This window comes from Canis aureus, chromosome 21, assembly GCF_053574225.1.
Source record: "Canis aureus isolate CA01 chromosome 21, VMU_Caureus_v.1.0, whole genome shotgun sequence".
NCBI classification, from domain to species: Eukaryota; Metazoa; Chordata; class Mammalia; order Carnivora; family Canidae; genus Canis; species Canis aureus.
Window position 1 is genome coordinate 15,783,873 of NC_135631.1, and position 9,011 is coordinate 15,792,883.

The 9,011-nt window shown below is 36.2% G+C and overlaps 1 pseudogene; it reads right to left on the reverse strand.

Moving 5' to 3' along the window:
* Positions 1 to 343: 343 nt before the first annotated feature.
* On the reverse strand, positions 344 to 1,251 carry LOC144293304 (olfactory receptor 4C16-like; annotated as a pseudogene).
* Between the last annotated feature and the right edge of the window lie 7,760 nt (positions 1,252 to 9,011).

Sequence of the window (9,011 nt, forward strand, 5' to 3'; positions counted from 1 at the left end):
AGGGTGGTACAGGCGGAACACCAGGAGTCAACACGAAGAGGGGCAGAGAAAGCAGTAGGTCAAAACCACAAGTGACTGGGCAGGCAAGACAGGCAGAGACAGAATGGTGAAGAACACCTAAAGCTATAGACCTTACATACCTGTTTGTACCTTACGCTGTCTATTCCTCTACATAAAACGGACCTAACACCAATGAGTGTGTGTATTCATATTACTTATTTTCCTGAAAGACGTACTGTTCATGTCCAAAGACAGGATTGTATTAGCTCCTCATTAATAAGGTTATATTCTTTTTGGACTTCTAAACAAATTCAAACTATAAAGAAAATTTTGAAACTCCCTTTCATCTCCAGTCATCTGAAATCACCTTCTTGCTCCATAATTTCCTATGATGCCTTTCACTTCTGCATTCCTTAGAGTATAAATCAGAGGGTTGAGCAAAGGTATTCCAATTATATAAAACAAAGCTATTATCTTAATCACAGAGAAGGTGGTTGCAGGATGTATGTATATAAATGTACAAGGACCAAAGAACAAGATGACCACAATGATGTAGGAGAGGGCTTTTCTCCTCCCCTCAGCACTGTGGTTTTCAGAGACTGCAAGGTTATATATAACATAGGAGCACATCAGCATGACAAAACTCAATGTACAAATGGCCCCACTTTGGGACACCAGAAGTAGATTGATCACATAGGTGTCTGCACAGGCAAGTTTCAACAAAAGCTGCAAGTCACAAAAATAGCAATCAATCACACTGAGACCATGGAGCGGTAAACTCAAGGCCAGAAATGTTTGAACTAAAGAATGTGCACAGGACCCCACCCAGGCCATAGCCACCAGCACAGCACAGATCCGTCAACGTATGATGGTTGTGTAGTGCAAGGTCTTACAGATGGCCACATAGCGGTCAGCAGTCATGAGGATGAGGATGAAGATCTCCAGGGAGCCAAAGAAACGGAATGAAAAAATTTGTATCATGTTCTTACTGAAAGAGACAGTGGTCTTCTTCAAAAGGACATCCATAATCATTCTAGGGGCTATGGGAGTACAGAAGCAGGTGTCAGATGAGGATAAATGGAAAAGGAAGAAGTATACCAGACTCCCGAGTGCCCGGCTGGACTTGAAAGTAGTAATAATCAGAAAGTTACCCAACTACATCCCCAAGAAGAAAAGCAAAAAAGTGACAAACACTACTTTCTTCCTGGATCAACCTAAGCAGAAAAATTTATTCATATTATTCAGCTGCATGATCATGAATGAGGAAAAGGAGAAGTGTGAAAAGACTTATCTGCAAAAAATATAAAGGAATTAATTTACAACGTGCTATGAGATGTTATGGAATATTTTAAGCAAATTAATTCATGGTACTATGTGAGATTATGGGATATTTTTAAGCAAAAATAAATATTCTCCATCAAGTACATTCTGTGTTTTTTTTTGTCACTGTAATATTTTGTTCTCAATTTTTAATGATCATTTCATTGAATGCTATGAGTCCCAAGGTATCTTACTAATGTGATACCTTCCTTCAACTCTCTTCAAATATAACTTCTCTCTAGATCTGACATGATTATGTTTAATTTTGCCAATTCAATGATTATAAAATTTTATATTGCTCATGCTGTTATTTCCATCAGCTTTTTGTATTTAATAAATATTGAGGTTCCCGTTTTGTATTGTATGTCATTTAGCCTTTAGGATATACTTAACTGCTTTTAAAGGTTTGGGAATACTAATGTAACCTCACACATCACTCCCGACTCTTAAAGAATGCCCTTTTAATGCATATATTTATATATCACATATTCATCACATGTATTTTAATTATTCTGCTTCTCTGCCTACCCTCTCAGATATAGCAGCTTTAAAGGAAGAACAGGAAAGACAGTCTTTGGGCACCTGGGTGGCTCAGTGGTGGAGCATCTGCCTTCAGCTCAGGTTGTGATCCCAGGGTCCTGGGATCGAGTCCCACGACAGGCTCCCCGCAGGGAGCCTGCTTCTCCCTCTGCCTGTGTCTCTGCCTTTCTTTCTGTGTCTCTCATGAATAAATATTTAAAAAATACATCATATTAAAATGGGGTGGGCAGTTAAAGCACTGCTTTGAGGAAATTTAAATACCAACTGAATGCATTTTAAAGAAATTTAAAATCAATAACCTAAGTTTTTATCCTCGAAAATTAGGAGAACAAATAAAGTCCAAACCTAGCTGGAGGAAGAATATAATAAATATTAAGCAGGAAATTAATTACACTGTCAACACAAAAGAAGTCTGTAAAATTGATGAAATCAAGAGTCTTTTCTTTAAAAAGAATAACACAATTTATAAACCTCTATCCAAGATAACCAAGAAAAAAGAAAGAAGACACATTGACAGGATTAAGAATGAGGGAGGAGACATCCCTCATCCTACAGAGACATTAAAAGGATAATAGGGAATATTATGAATAATTTTATGACATAATTTTGTTATGTTTGTCATAATTGACAAACATGTCAATATGTTTGTCAAATTTCTCGAGAGACACATAATTGACAAACATATGTTATATGTTCGTCAAATTTCTCGAGAGACACACACTACAAAAACTCACCAAAGGAGGAAGAAATATATCATCTGAATAGGTTTATATCTATTAAAGAAATTGAATTAAACCATCCATGAAAGAAAACGTCTGGCCCAGATGGCTTCAGTACTGAACTCTACCAAACATACAAGAAAGCAATAATATTAAGTCTACACATGATCTTCAAGTGAAAAAAGAACATTTCCAAACTCACTTTATGAGGTCCTATTATCCCAATACCAAGTCTAGGCGAAAATACTGCAAGAAATGAACACTAAAGACCATTATTCTCAGGAACATGGCCATAAAAATATAACGAACTACAAGGAAATCAAATCCAGCAATAGAAACCCTATTTCTGTTTCTGTCCCCTGTGGGGAGCCCAATGAGGGACTTGATCCCAGGACCCTGGGATCAGGATCTGAGCTGAAGGCAGATGCTCAATCAATGAGCCACCCAGGCATCCCACTCCCTAACATTTTGGAGCTAGGGAGCCCGGTTTATTTTTTGTTTGTTTGTTTGTTTGTTTGTTTGTTTGTTTGTTTGTTTGTTTTTACTGTCCTATCTCTGTTTTTTTTGAATGGGTAAGAACCTGACTCTGGGGCCTTTCCATTATCTTTCCCTATCTATCCCTGTCTAACTCATTCCTACATCAATAGCTTTTTTTTTTTTTTTTTTTTTTGTCATTTTGTTAGGCGTCTGGAGGGCAAGACCTTTCTTTATTGTCTTGGTGGTCTCAGTAGCTCTTAGCATGGCACATTGGCCCTAGTAGGGTCTCAGTAAGTGGCAGTAGAACTAAACTGGCCCCACTCTGAGCTCACCCAGCTTTACATTTCTGGGTACTGATCTTACCACTTCAAAATGTCTTGGCTACAACTATTTTTTCTGATTAAAAAGTTTAAACCTCCGTGGATTTTTATTTTCTCTGATTTCCTGCCTATTCCCAACTTGGTTTATTTTGTAACTCCTCCATATTTTTTTCGAATTTACCTGTTCCATTTCAGTCATTCATTATTTGTCACCCACCTTTTTCTCCTGTCTGGGATTTATTTCACTTTCAAGGATACATGTCCTTCAGAGCCAGTTTTAATCTAACCTCCTTTAACCCCATGGTTATGTATTCCTCTTTCTTTACCCAACTGTTGATACCTTCTTCTTTTGCCATGCCTGGCAAGCCATGCTGGCTTAGGGAAGATGCTATGATTTAATTATTTGTTGAATAATAATAATGAACATTTGAACAATTGTTTTTATCATTTCTGCTGAAGAAATAGCTTAGTAGATGTTTGCATATCCCTATAAGCCTGAGTATAAATGAGTTAATCTCAGGCTGTGAAAAACATCTTACTAAAGTCAGAAACAAATAAAAACAAATGGAAGTTTTGGGGGTCATTGATTTCCATTAAACTCCAATGGAGCCCTATGAACAAGTTAAAATACTTTCAATGAATTATATGAAATACCACCTTCAGTGGTGCTCCATGTGATAGGGGAAAAAGGATGAAGTTAAAGAATTTATTTCTCCTTATGTGCAAGCTTGTCTAAATGAACATGTGGATAATCTTGGGAAAATTAATTGAGGAGGGCACAGGAAGTTTTTCTGTATAGATTTCTCTCTTAATTTCTTACCTTACCATGGAGCCAGCCAGAGCCTTGATTAAATGGTCGTCATTAGATGTATTTAGAAAAATAATATGCTACTGTAGGGGGCTTACTCTGATATTGATTTTTACATTTGAGTAAAAAGATAAATTAAGGAAAGACAAAATTAATCAATGAGAGGAAACAGATGTCTCAGATACTCCAAACAGATTAGATGTTTTCCTGAAGGTTAGTATTTATTTATGTGACATTCCTTGAGCAAATGTGAATTATGTGCCTAATGCCAAACACAGACATGGGTATCATGACATCCAGTTTCTTGAAAAATGGACAGTCTAGCAGTGGAGAAACAGATGCACAAAATCAAATGGAAGTCCCCCAAGGTGGTACAGGAATATCACTGATAATTATGAGAAACTGTTATTTTTGGCAAAGAGATATGAGAAATCCTCATTGCAGGAGGTGTGTTTGAGGTGAGCTTTAAGAAGGAATAGATGTTGGGACTCACCTCAGGTGGCTCAGTGGTTGAGCGTCTGCCTTTGGCTCAGGTTGTTATGATCCCGGGGTACTGTGATCAAGTCCTGCATCGGGCTCCTCATGGGGAACCTGCTTCTCCCTCTGCCTATGTCTCTGCCTCTCTCTCTGGGTCTCTCATGAATAAATAAATAAATACCTTTTTTTCAGAAGCATCAAAGGGGAAGAAATACAAGGCTTATATGAGAAAACAGTGAGAAATCAGTTTGGTTGGGGTTTAAGAAACAATGTTGGAGAAAAAGCTTTTCAGCTTTTTCTAGAATCTAGAAGTGATCAAATATGAAGTTTGCATAACATTGAGGATAATAATAATAGTAAAAACAACAGAATAATAATTTCCTCCCAGGGTCTTTGGGAGCATTTGTAATAATGAAGGAAAAGTCTTTGTGCAGTTCCTGGTACTAGTATGCATGCAATACTGTTACTATGACTGGTTTTAGGAAGGCAGTAGGAGGCTGTTCCCTGTGCGAGCAGAAAAGTGTCACAATCCAGATGTTTGGACAGCTAGAGCATGTGCCCAATGGTATGGGTTTGAAAGAGAATGAAGCAGCTGGGAGATGAGTAGGTAACAGGTATGCTCTGTGTCTGACTTCTAGAACCCATTTCTGGACTTGGCCTCTCTCTAGAGTTGGAACTCAGGTACAGATGATAATGAGAAAGTTGGTGACAGAGAAGAGGAAGTAAAACTGGCCAAAGACAGAGGAGATATCTCTGTCTCAGACCTTACCCTTCCTGACTTTTGACGAGAAACTCATTCTAATTTTTTTATTAACTCTCCATCCACGTTTGCACATTTCATTTCAGAATCTGGAAATATCCTGCACAGTGTCAGGGCAGGAGGGATGTCTCAGGGCTAATGCAATTAAATATGCATCTTATTTATCTAGTGAAGTCATGAGGAGAACTCCAGGTTCCTGATGCCAACTTTTCTCTCCAGAAATAGCTGCCTCCACATTGTGGCTTCCTGTTTGTGCAAACTGATTGAGACTTTTCTATGTTCCCATCATTCTTGTTCCCATTTTCATGCCTGAAAGTGTGGATGATATCGAGTCACCCACAAGGTAAACTCTTTAAAGAGGAGTAACAAAGTAACAAAGTAGGGGCCCTTCCTTGCAAGAATATTAATTCCTCCATATTCTTTCCATCTGGCCCAGCTTTCCTGTGAATTAATTTATATCACTTATCAAAATGTGTTTGAGTTGGATGCTAATCCAGGCCAAATGCTGATTTGATGCAAAGAGATGTTTCTAAATTGTTCTTATTTCAGCATTTATGTTACATTGGGATTCTCAGTGGGGAGGACCAGGTTCTTCCAGCTTCACTTACAGGGCAAACTGCAGACCTACCCAGTGTGGAAAACCACTTTCTCAGACATGGCTGTGCACTGTGTTGAAGCTTGATGTCTTTAGATTCTCAGCATGACTTAGAGAGCACATATAACCTAAATGAATGCTTATTCTTGCCACAGTTATAATTATCATCCAAATCACAGGCAGGCCTCATTTGCTTGGCTGGAAAGTTTAGGGGCAAGAGGCAGAAAGCAAGTGTCTTCAGGTGTTTCTATCATAATTGTTGCTTTTGTATTACCTGATGGAGATTCAGCAGATTTATACCTAAAAGAATTCAATAAAAAAAGATAAGTGACAACAATAATTGCTTATATATTTGAAATACCTTGTTAAGGAATATACATGAATTTCTTATCTCTAAAGGTAGGAGACTGAATTTGGGAGGTTGGAAATTCCGTACAGATCTACTCACCTGCATGCAGTAGAGCTAAGATTCAAACTCAAGTTTGAACATCACTGGTTTGCCAGAACTCTCTATCTTTTTTTTTTTTTTTAAGATCTTAGTTATTTATTCACAAGAGACACAGAAAGGCAGAGACATAGACAAAGGGAGAATCAGGCTCCTCACAGGGAGTCCAATGCGGGGCTTGATCCCAGGACTCTAGGATCACGCCCTGACTGAAGGCAGAACTCTTATGTGTGATGCTATACTACCTCTAACTGTTGAATAATAAAAGAGATAATTAAGTTTGCTGTAATAGAATGCTTAGTGAAGTGTCATTTCTCTTGTAAATGAAGACAATAATATTGGTTAGTGTTTACTATAGGTAGCTTAATAGTGATTGGAAGCTTGCTCTAGTGGTATATGCTGTGTAATGCATGAGATTCTTATTTTCTTTTGCATCCTAATGGTAACTTTAAAAAGTAGATGTAATCTCCATTTTACAGAATTGAAAGCTGAGGTCTGAAGAAGTGACTTCCTCAATATCACTTACAGTTTGCTGCAGAGCAGGGCTTTGAATCCCGACCTACCTAATATCATAAATTCTCGTCCTTTTGGCTAAGATCAAGTGTGAACCCAGACGTATTTGCCTATCTGGCTCATCTCTGCTCTTTTCACTGTGCCATGCTGCCATGAGGTAGTAGATTAATATGAAAGCACGTGGTGTTACATTTTTTCATTAAAAAATACAAATGTATTTATATACATTTACATTACATTACATATACATTAAATACAAATATAAATAATATTTTTGATAATAATAGAGCTCTATTTATAAAAAATACCATAAGAAGTGAAAATGAAAAACCATTATTTCTCATGAACACAGACATAACAATTTTTAACAAAACATTATTAGATCAATAACAGCAATAAATCACAACCAAGTGGAGTTCATCCAAACCACGTAAGTCTTGTTCAACAATGGAAAAACAATCAACATAATTCACTATATTAATAGACTGAAGAAAGAGAACCATAAGATCATATCAATAGATGCAGAAAAAGTTTTCAACAGAATTCAACATCTTTTTATGATCAAAAACTTCAGCAACCTATGAACTTCATTAGCCTAATAAAAATATCTATGAATAACTTCATTAGCCTAATAAAAATATCTATGAATAACCAATAGCTAATATAAAACTTAATGGTAGGAGACTAACTTATTTTCCTGTATAATCTAGAACAAGGCAAAGATGTCTTTTTCTACTACTAATTATCCAAAATTGTTTTAAAAGCCCTAGCTAATGTAATAGACTCCCAAAAAAGTCATAGAAAGTAGAACAAGTGAAACTGCCCTTATTTCTATGCAACACAACTACCTATGTTAAAATCCCAAATAATCTACAAATACCTCTTGAAACTAATAAGTGAGTTTAGCAAGTTCATAGGATACACTGTCCACATGTATAATAGAGCCAGCAATCAAAAACTGAAATCTAAAATTTTAAAAAATTATAATAAAATCTATTTGTATATAAATTTAGTGAAGTATAAGCAAGAGCTATATGCAGAAAATTACAAAACAACAATGAAATAAATCAAAGACTAAGCAAATAGTATATACTATTAATTAAAAGACTCAATGATGTTAAGGTGTCAATTTCTCCAATTCAGCAAATTTTTTTGTTTTTTGTTGTTTTTTTTTTTTTTTAGATATAAGCAAGATGATTCTCAAACTCATTTGAATAGGCAAAGCAACTAGAATAGCCAAAATAATTTTTAAAAAATGCTACAATGTTGTAGGACTCATATTATAAAATTAGACTTACTGTAGAGTAATCAAGATTGTGTGCTATTACTGGTCAGTGTGGTATTGGTAAAAAGCATACACATAAAGATCAATGGAACGAAAAGAAAAAGGTAATTTGATGGAGAAAAGATGGTGTTTTTAACAAACAGTGCTAGAGCAACTGGATGTCCATATACAGAAAATGAACTTAGACTATGACACAGTTTACACAAAATAGCTTAAAATGAATCATAGATATAAAGTACTTAAAGGATCTCAGAAGATACACTTCAATCCTTTTACTAAGGAGGAGGAGAATCCATTGAGTAGATGAGCTTTTTGGATAAACAAGTATAGCTAGAAGGAATGGGACAGTGAAGAAACAGATAAGAGAAGAGGAACATAGGGGATCCCATGGAGAAAAGTCTAAGATCTGAAGGAGATGCAAAAACACCTACTAAATCAAGATTGAGGGAGACACGTAACAGCAAGAGAAAAAAGTTGGGGGGAAAAAGTTTATTTGGATTGTAGGGAATAGACTGATCATAAGATCTCCCAGAATCCCTGGGTAATTTGTATTTTAGAAGCAAAGAAAACTAACAAGTTGCGCACATTTTCAAAGGCTATGATGCTTGGCTATTTTTATAATTTTTAACCATTAAATAAGACACCCAAATAATCATTAATATACAGAATAATGAATGATTATAAACCCATTAACTCTCACTCAGGACAAAAAAAAAAATCGCATCTCTATCCTTCCACAGACTCATGCTCTT